Source organism: Colias croceus, chromosome 13, assembly GCF_905220415.1.
Source record: "Colias croceus chromosome 13, ilColCroc2.1".
Taxonomy (NCBI): domain Eukaryota; kingdom Metazoa; phylum Arthropoda; class Insecta; order Lepidoptera; family Pieridae; genus Colias; species Colias croceus.
The window spans coordinates 7,443,125-7,454,266 of record NC_059549.1 but is presented as its reverse complement, the minus strand read 5'-3'; the positions used below and the strand labels follow the sequence as shown (position 1 = coordinate 7,454,266).

At 32.9% G+C, this 11,142-nt stretch overlaps 2 non-coding genes across 2 annotated transcripts; both read right to left on the bottom strand.

Moving 5' to 3' along the window:
• Positions 1 to 4,671: 4,671 nt before the first annotated feature.
• Trnae-cuc lies at positions 4,672 to 4,750 on the bottom strand. Its single transcript has one exon. It is a non-coding gene; the product is annotated as a tRNA-Glu (tRNA).
• A 249-nt stretch (positions 4,751 to 4,999) lies between these two features.
• Positions 5,000 to 5,071, bottom strand: Trnae-cuc. The gene has a single exon. It is a non-coding gene; the product is annotated as a tRNA-Glu (tRNA).
• Between the last annotated feature and the right edge of the window lie 6,071 nt (positions 5,072 to 11,142).

The window sequence follows — 11,142 nt, the reverse complement described above, 5'->3', positions numbered from 1 at the left end:
ATATCTGTACATTTTTAATAACTTAGTGACTTCAGTAATCAGTAGGTATCCTAAGAAATACCTGTAATCTGTATCGAAGCTTAAAAAGATATACCTAGTGTAAAATTACACTAAGTTCTACATAGGTACATTAAGCAACTACCCAGTTTTTCCATCATAAATTTCTTAATTACGCGTTTAAAAGAAAGAATTAGGCATCCGACTACATTATTAAGGGAGCGTAACGTTGCTATGGTAACACCGCTTTATTTTTTCTCTGGAATGTTTAAATTTAATTGAGATCCTGTCTTTGAATTTCTTACAACTTACTTAACCTGGGCCTCTTGAATATGTTGAGTATTTCCTTAAATGTAATTGGGGTATCATTTTCATTTTATTAAAAACTAGCCTCCGCCCGCGACTCCGTCCGCGCGGATGTCTGTCTTCGCATGGATGGTTTATTTCTCCATTTTGAGTAACTCTGACAATAACATCTTACAAAAAAAAAGAATCCACTGCGGGTAACGCAACGTGTGTTCGCGGTTCTATAGAACAACGTCTATGGATAAAACTGAAAAATTAAGATATTTTTTTTTCTACGTATTTTTCCAGGATAAAAAGTATCCTATTTTACCAGCATTAAATAGATAGGTACCTACTATTCACTGAAACGATTTAAATGTTTAAAAATAAAATTCAGAAGTTTGATATATTAGTGTTGTAATATTTATTGTAATAATAATTTAATATATTATGTATCTTTTAATTTTAGTTAATTAATTACGGAATTAATAATAATTGATAAAGTAAACGCTGGTCGTATACGAGCTCCAGAGTTACAACTTTTAAACTGAAAGACGATGACTACAGGTAGAGTTTTATAATGCTTTTTAAACCTACTATTTTCACAAATGTTATTTGGAAATTAATATTGCTTTCTCTAAATATGTTCTAGTTTAAGCTATTTTGTCTCATTCCGTTTAAAAACGTGCTCCCCCTATTCATTATGAAAAGAATATGAAACTCGCTAAGCCTCTTATTTGTTGCTCTAATGAAATGTATGACAGCGGACGTACTTAATGAAAGTTTTAAGTGCTTAGTAATCTCTTTTTTTGTACTTTTATAATTTACAATACTTCTTGTATCTTTAAAATATGGTTGGCGACGTATTTTATCCGTGTAACGTTTTATCTTGCTGTTCTGAATTATCTTTTCACGTTTTGTTGTGTTTGATAAATAATATCATCTATTCTGGCAAAGTAAACATAAAGATTTCAATGAGTACTTTTATTTCATCGGAGCATATACATCTTACATCTTATGGCCTTCCTCGATAAATGGGCTCCAGTAGTTCTTTAGATTTGCGCGTTCAAACAAACAATCAAACTCTTCAGCTTTATAATATTAGTAGGTATAGATGTGTGCATAATAACAAGTTTCTTTTTTTAATTAAAGTTCTCTTTGTGGCTTGGATAGACTTGTTTAGAAAGTGCGACAATGTTAGGTACATCAAATTTTGATCCACTGGGTCGGATAATTATATCACAAATCCAATATAAGTATTTACAAATTGCGATTGAACTTAAATTCACAAACATTTTTGATGAATTTTTTATACAGCGAAACGTGTACCGCAATTAGCAGTGGCGGTTTGAAATACAGCCTGTAAATATTTGATGAGAGCTATGTGTACTGACTCGTAAAAGTACTTTAAAAATATCCACTATATTTATTTAGTATTCTCTTATACCAGAGCTGTAGCCAATGAAAGTAACTGACCGATGATGATGTACATATTCCATAATTTATGCAATTGGTTCTTAGCAACTTATTAATACAAAAGCATTATAACATATAATAGAGATTTCCTATTACTGCCGTCGTAGTTCTTGACTATAATAATTATTGTCCTCATTCAATAAAATATTTAATGTGTCGATTTGAATTCAGCATATGGTAACTCTTTAGAGTTTAGTATTATTCATTAGAATTAGTCGTGTTTACGATCCTTGGTAAGGTCTACTTACTTAGGCTTACGGCATTTTACTCAGGCCCAATTATATATACACGTATATTTTTTGTCAAACCTTGATGAAAAACCGTTTTAAATGAAACATCATGAGTACATTTAGTAATTGAAAGTGCCGTAATGCTCGAGGGGAGATGACAAAGGTACTCCAAGGGTCATAAAAGTAAGAGAACATTAAAACTTTTTCAAAATCAAAGCCATTATGTTTATTGTCAGGTCCGCAAATAAAAAGCACTTGCCAAATTGAATATCCTGTTCTCGGTTGATAAGTAGTGGGTTCGTTTGCTAGGTTATGCATCGGTAGAAATGAAAATGGCTTGTTATTTTATGACATAGCTATCAGGACTGTTTGAACTTCCACATAACATAAAACCTTTACTATACGAACAAATTGAATGTTTTGGGTTTAATGTTTTTACCTGAATTTATATTTTTTTTGTTTTTATGGCATACAAAATGCTTTATAAATATAAATTTATAAAGGATAGAAAAAATTCGATCACGAGGCGGGACTTGAACCCGCATCCTTCGCGCCATTCCGGGGCGGATGCCTAACCAACTCAGCCACTCGTGACCCGCCTGAGCAATCGAATTTATTCTATCCTTTCAGTTTTATGTGTCTTAAGGGACACACCGCGCGCCATCTATTGAGATGATTCAACAACCATTTCAACCAATATGAAGCACTTTTCAGTGAATACAATATTGTAACGATGGAACACGACCTTTTCTTGAATTTATATTTTTTTTTTTTTTTTTTTTTGCTCAGGCGGGTCACGAGTGGCTGAGTTGGTTAGGCATCCGCCCCGGAATGGCGCGAAGGATGCGGGTTCAAGTCCCGCCTCGTGATCGAATTTTTTCTATCCTTTATAAATTTATATTTATAAAGCATTTTGAATGCCATAAAAACAAAAAAAATATAAATTCAAGAAAAGGTCGTGTTCCATCGTTACAATATTGTATTCACTGAAAAGTGCTTCATATTGGTTGAAATGGTTGTTGAATCATCTCAATAGATGGCGCGCGGTGTGTCCCTTAAGACACATAAAACTGAAAGGATAGAATAAATTCGATTGCTCAGGCGGGTCACGAGTGGCTGAGTTGGTTAGGCATCCGCCCCGGAATGGCGCGAAGGATGCGGGTTCAAGTCCCGCCTCGTGATCGAATTTTTTCTATCCTTTATAAATTTATGTTTTTACCTATTATCAGGATAATACATTGGTAGGTGGATAACAATAACTACCTACGCATTTAATCTAATAAATTATTTCTCAAATATTAAAAAAAATATATTCGTTATAAATGTTAAATGAGCTTATTCATCGAAGCATACATATAGGCGAGTCTAGGCATATAGGCGAGTCTATTTGATGGTCCCATCCATGCCCTATTTATTTTATGTTGGTCTAAAAATGCAAAAATAAAATTGGCAGTCAATTATTTACCAGTGCTTGATTCAACCACAATGAACTGCGTGTCTCAAATAATTAGAGTTATTATTCAATAAATATACCATGTTCGTATTATTGCCAATCCCGTTTCCAGTAAAATTGTTGTTGAAAAGTTTACGTTATTAGAGTGTACAATCAAGACGGTGACAATTCCGAGTCAACGGAGCGCTGCGAAGATTGTTCAAGTTTTACAAGTCACATCGCAACGTAGATTACTTTCCTTGTGACCTCCTTCCATAAATTTATAAAACGTAGAATACTATTTTATTATTCTTTGTTTAATTCTAAATGATGTGCGCGTCCGCTATTTTAATGGATTTCAGTGTGCTACAGATAAAGGGTGCAATTTTAGTACGACTTCAGATTACTACATTCCCTATTTCTGGACTGTACTTGTGTAGACTGTATCACTGACTCAAACTGTGTTAGAGCAAAATATTATTGCATGTTTATATAAAACCTACTATACCTCATTGGAAATAAAGAAATATTATTCGAAGAAGAGGTAATTAGAGATCGCAATTTAATCAGCCCACAAACGAAGACTTAATAAGAATAAGAAATATTCTATAAAATTCCTGATAATAATCATCGTAGGTAGTACTGAAACAGTATTTATGGAGCTTCATTTTCAATTAATTTATCTCATCTCTCGTAGGACCTATCTACATCTTTACAGTAATATAAATATATTGTTGTATTTATTAGGTAAATCGAGCATCTCTTAATTCCTTGGAGCAAACTCTATGTGCGATCTAATTTATATCTTTCGTTGATCATTTTTATTTTATTTGCCAATTTGTTCTGATTAGCTGCAGGGCATCTATAAAATTTTGCAACGCTTATGTTTTGCATTTTTTCATATACTTTCGAGTTACATTTCCAAATTTTCTCACCGCTTTTTCATTTTCAAATAGGTACGTCGTTCACAATTGGTTTTCAATTTCGAAAAAGCCGTAGTTGTATAATATTGTAAGGGGATGGACATGGACCGTGGTTACCAGATAGCGTATGACGGCCCGAGGGGCCCGGGCGGTGTGATGGAATTTTTAATATTTTGTACGACGGATTCCGGCACAATGGTCCGTGTCAGCTCTGTTGTTAACGGATGATATGTTAGTTCTAGCCCAGATATTTTATTGAAAATGTGGAATAAAATAATAAAAAAAAAAAAGTTTTTGTACTGATAATAATAATAAATAAAGAAAGGACTTCCGATACCGGGAATCGAACCCGAGCCTCCTGGGTGAGAGCCAGGTATCCCGTATCCTAGCCACTAGACCATATCGGAGATGCTGAGGGAAGTTAAATCAAAAGTATAATTGGAACACAATGTAGGAGTAGGAAATGTATAAGCGTTTACGACAGAAGCTTATGATTTTTTTATCTTTGAATTTGTCGGTTTATCTAACGATAACTGGATTATGCGTTAACATTTTAAGCAGATGTTTATAATCGTATGATGCAATCAATGAACTTGTTTGTCATTTCAAAATATTGAAAATATAATATTAATTTAAATATCAAATAAAAAAAATAATTCCGATACCGGGAATCGAACCCGAGCCTCCTGGGTGAGAGCCAGGTATCCTAGCCACTAGACCATATCGGAGATGTTTTATATTGCTAAATTAACCGTATAGATCTTATGATAGCTGCAAAATTAGTATACCAACACATGCACATGACGTCACAAGACTTTAAAGTTTAAACCCTGTGGTTTATAATTAATACTTTCTTGAGATTATTTTTAGCGAAACTCCCACGTATTATTGTAGAGCGAAATGTGACGCATCACATAATATGCGTCACATATTATGTGACGCATCTGCTGACTTTAATACAATCTAAAATGGCCTTTAAAAAATACTTCAAATCATTATTATAGACTAGCTTCCGCCCGCGACTCCGTCCGCGCGGATGTCGGTCTTCGCGTGGATGGTTATTTCTCCATTTTGAGTACCTCTGTCAATAACATCTTATAAATATCTATTGGAACCAATTCCCAAATACGGCTAGGCCTATAATAATACGCAACGTGTGTTCGCGGTTCTACGGAACAACGTCTATGGATAAAACTGAAAAATTAAGATTAATTTTTTTCTACGTATTTTTCCAGGATAAAAAGTATCCTATTTTACGCCCAGGATAATAAGGTATAATTATACCAAGTTTCATCGAAATCGAACCGCTAGTTTTCACGTGATGCCTTCACATACATACAGACAGACAGACAGACAGACAGACAAAAATTTTTTTAATCACATATTTGGGTTTGGTATCGATCCAGTAACACTTGCTATTGGGTTGCTATTTATTTTTTCAATATTTTCAATGTACAGAATTGACCCTTCTACAGATTTATTATATGTATAGATATCTAACGAAGTGCTACTCAATTCACTAGCAATAAAGTAAATTATGCCTCAGTCATCTTTGAATTCAAAGATTTTCATTTACATTCACCAGTGAAATTACTTACTACAATAGACTCAGTTCAAACTTAGGCCAATAGACGTGTCTAATTAATGCTTAGGATGGTCGTACACTGCAAATGGCGAGCAGAAGAGGCATGTATATCAAAATATGTATTTGAAATACAAATACATATGTACATACAATTAAAAATAACGACATACTTACACGGAATCGCTTCAAAACTGCAAGATCATTTCATAGCGGTAATATTCACCCGGAGAGTAAAAATTATGTATTTATCTTGTCTGGATTATACCCTCTCAAATTGACGATATTGAAAATGTCAGAGCCGTTCGCGGTCAATTTCAGCAATATCATATTTATCTTCTCACATCAATCATCTTTCATTTTTAAACGCGTAAGGGACCGCAAAATTGGTATTTTTCTGATATAAAGTATACCGACCCTTATCTTGCAACATTACCCGCCTTCATACCGCCCAGATCGGGAAGTCCATAAGCTCAATGAAATAAAACCTTATTAAAAAACGTTACCATAAAGAATGCGGGAAGAACCGTGGGGTGAAGATACTTTATATCTATATTTACCCCGATTAAAAAAGCACGTATTTGCTATTTAATGTGAATTGTTCACTTTGTGTATATTCCTGCAACGTCATGAAATTTGTAAATGTTTTAAAGAGGTGTAGAACTTTTCTAGTCAAATTCAAAGTCACATTTCAGTACCTACCAGCTTTACATGATCATCATGGGGTGGTAACCGTTTCACCAATTAGTAAATCTCTTTTTTCAAGATTCTATTCATCCATCAAAATTCATACATAACCTAGACAGAACAGCATTGAAATTCAGCAACATTAGTATGGATTTCATATCACATCAGTCTGTGTACAACCCGCCTCCAAAGAGCTTTGAGTTGCCAAACCGAAAACTCATTTCGTCTGTTTTACATTTCTAATACGGTTCGGATCTCATTCAATCTGAATCGTAATTAATGAAACGGCGATAATTAAAGCGGATTTGCGACGTTAATTAGCATACCTATTTATTTTTTATGGACGTAACTCAATTTGATTTGGGGATTTCGCGCTTAATTGATATATTTGCAGCGTTTGGATTAATGTTTAAGAAGAACCAGGGACGAAGTCTAATTTAAGAATATCTAAATTTGTTACACGACGTTTAATAATAAAAAAATATTCATATGAAATCTATAACATATACCTATTATTTTTTAGCTCGAAGAATTTTATAAAATGATAATTATTTAGCATTCTTTCTTATGAATTGCTGAAGAGGCCTATCAATTTTAACATATCCCTGACACATATTATTACTTAATTTTTTAATTTATTGCTTAAATGTAAAGAAGATCAGTAAGAAATATATAATTACACTTCGATTAATCAGTAAGAAGAAGTTCGAAGATCAGTAAGAAATATATTTAATTACATTTAGAGTCACAACTCTATGTCATTATTTTTTATCTTTTACTTACCTTATTTATCAACGGGATATGACAAACCCCATTCGTAAAGACATATAAAAGTTGGCAAAGTGTAGTGTCGAACAAGGATGTGGGTCTCAGGATGGAAAGCAGTTACGGTTTTATAGTTCCGTACGTAGAGTCTTTTTCTCCATTTTAATTTAATATTTTTTTTAGGTTATTATGTATTACAATGTAAGTTATAAATACTATTTTTTTACAATTAAAGAATTACTATTTAAAATAATAAAACCAGTATACGTATTCATTTCCCTCAGTTAACGTTACAGCCGTATTGTATTGTTAAACGCAGTATTTTTATACTACCCTCGACATATCCTGTTTTATATGCACTGCACTAACAATACGTGTCCTTTAAGGTTGCCGCATATTTGAGCGGACGAATATTTTGCATTGCAAAATAGTTCTGTGTATTTTTTAAACATTTTGTTTGATATAACGGAATTTATAGAACCACGTAGCAATAAATTTGCACGGAATTGTATAACATATCATTTATTATGAAAAATTATTTTAACAGATTTTGTAGTTTTTACTGGATTATCCTTATGTACGCTAGCCTTAAAAGCGCACCACGAATGAAACCGTCAAATATTTTTGGACATAAATATTCCTCTACAACGCACTGTAAAACAAATTACTACCATTCTGAATAAACACTTTTTTTGTTCAACTGCGTATAACGTATAATGTACGGGTATAAAATCTCATTTTATTCCTGAGTGATATAAATAAGCGGGTATTTTTAAAACAGAATGAAATTATCTTTTCATATTAGACAGCTCTTACTAAACACAAAGATATAATAATAAACCAGTTTTTAAATATAATTATCAATATTAATTTTTATTCATTAATACGCACTTCTCGAGTTTTTTTTTGTAATAATATCTGCTGTAGGCTCTAATATAATTATTCTCGGAGCTATTAACCAATTTACTGTAGTAGTTTCCGAGGTATTTGTCGTCCGTACATACAAGAACAAGACATAGATCATAATGTATTGGATTGACAGTCTAACTCTATATAAGTTACGAGCTTTGAGCGATGATTACAGTAGGTAAATAATTTTCTTAATATTTCAGTTGAATATTAAATATAGAAAAACTTTTGCATTAGGTATTCGGTGAACTAATCGGTCCTTAAAACACCAGTTTACAAATTACACCACGCACAATTTTAAGTTAACATTAGATGAAAATATCTTATGAGGGTGTTCAAATATAAATGACGGGAACGATTTGTTAGCCAAGACAAGAGCTAAGCCGCTGGCTAGTAAGCTAAGTATCATATCACATAGTACATCAATCATTTGTTTAAAACAATAGCTTGATCATTACAAGTACTTATAAAATATAACCTATACCACACAAGAAATAGCCGCCGCTGCACGCAGCAATACGTCAAGTTTGACGTTTATCCAATATACTACGTGCGCGACTTGATCTAATCGCTTACTGTCGACTCCAAGTTGCCTGCCATTGAGTACAACCGGACAATCAGAACTTATTGTGGCATACTTGCCAAACTTTCTCGGACTTGGATCTGCCAATAATGCAGTTCTTAAAACTTGCTCGTGTTATGTTGTGTGCACATGTGTATTAGTACTGTAGTGGACGTTTTATTATTGGAGTATATTTAGTACCTATGCTGTTTTTCCGACTGAAGTTATTTACTATGATTAACTTTAGATTTAGATCGGAAAGTGATTATTTGCAGTAGAATTAACAAATTAAACTTTTTAATAGACACTTACTTACTTACTTACTACTTAATTTGTACAGTAAAATCTTATAACGAGACTCATTAAAAGTATAAAAGCGATGAAGATATATGGGACATTTTCAGATATTCGGATGTGATTAAAACTTTATAGCCGAACGTTTTTACATTTTCGATTCATAAAATCACGTAAAGGATTTGTCATCAAAAATATTACTATGAATAAATCTTTCATATTAGGTTGTGGAGAGCAATTGAGGCACTTTGTCGTCCAAATATTTGTTCAGATTACCACTCGATTGCGAAGCCTTTTGGGTATGACAGGGGACCATTTTATAGCTTCCTTCGAGAGAAAATGATTGTAAATCATGGTTTTTTTTTAAGGATGGCCGTTAAACGCAGATAGCTTCTGGCTATGACGCGAATACCCAATATTTTAAGAGCTCTCTAAAATTATCTTGGCTATTGATTCTTAAGTGTTTAGGAATATTGCTCTTTGGAAAAATTGTCCCATCAGTTGTTGTCGTTTTGTTTTACGTTTACAACCGAATTTATGGCCTTTCGTTATAAAAGTTTATTAGTATGTTTGACGATTATAGCGCACTTCGTTTTCTAATACAGGTAATCGACAAAGGGGTACCTACTATTATAAAACTTTATCAGCTCTTTGCTGGCCCACGTGAATCTCTTTTAATGTAATCAAGGGACATACATAAATAATAGTTCTACGTGTCATTTATGTTCCAAGCGAAGCATAAGCTATTCAGCCAGTGTTAGATACAGGCCGTATCCCAGAGCGATCAATGTCAAGAGCTCAAGTTTCATTGAAAACTTGTTTATACATAGCGGTGCAGCTTTGGAGCGGTATAGTGGTGTTTGAAAATATATATTTTTTAGTTTGTATTAAATGTATTGTAAAGGAGTACAGTAGCGATAATAATTATATAATTTTAATTTGTTAAAAAAAACAAATGAATAAAAAATTCTGAATATTCTTTGATTTTTTTATTTATATTTCATATCCTTCTTTAATTTTAACATTATGTAGGTGTAAAGAGTGTTCTTATTTAGGGAGTTGCGTCGCTACATGCGCACACTTTCTTAAGCCAGCGCGCACGAGCAACTTTGTTTCCGCAACTATTTTGTCTCTCCCATCAATTTGTATGGAGAGTTGCGTCGCTACGTGCGCGCACTTTCATACTAGCCCATGGGTGGGAGAGACAAAATAGTTGCGGAGACAAAGTTGCTCGTGCGCACAGCTCTAATTAAACGAAAGAATTCGAAAACGTTTCTGTGTTTGAATTATGATATAATATAGCAGCACAAGTAGTATTGTTGCCAGTTATAAATAAACACCAGAATGAGACAACGCAACCATTGATTTGCGAGTATGGCCGCCAAATATTGTACAATAACAGTCGTGAAATCGTAACACACCGTAACATACGTGACTGATAGTAACATACGTGATTTTGTTAAGCGTAGTGTACATTACAACTAATAATGCAGGAGATTTTTTTTACATTTCTGTTTTATATTGTTAATTAAATTATTTGATTAAATTACTTTAAAACTCAATAAAACAAATTTAAATATTAAAGAAAAAGTTTTATTTCTCAAATTTTGTATTTCTATAAGACTTACAAATGCAAGAATCATTCACAACTTATGATATTAATTACGAATACGAATTATTATAGTAAAAAAGTTACTAACTTCCGAAACATATATAGTTTTTGAAGTGGGTTCTCTTTATGCAAAAAAGTAAATTTTTAACTTTAGATTCTCTAGTGAGTACTACCCCTAAGAGCCGCTCACGGATGTTACGTAACACAATAGTAACACATGGTATCATTCGTGAATAAAAATATGGTTGGACATAACCTAAAAAGCCTTTATTCGCCAAAGTATTGTAGTAATAAGACGCCGCATAGTTTTATTTGTTACTAGAACACTAAAGCTACACACATAATTTAAATAATATAGTAAATTTGTATTCTTACCTTGCATAATTCT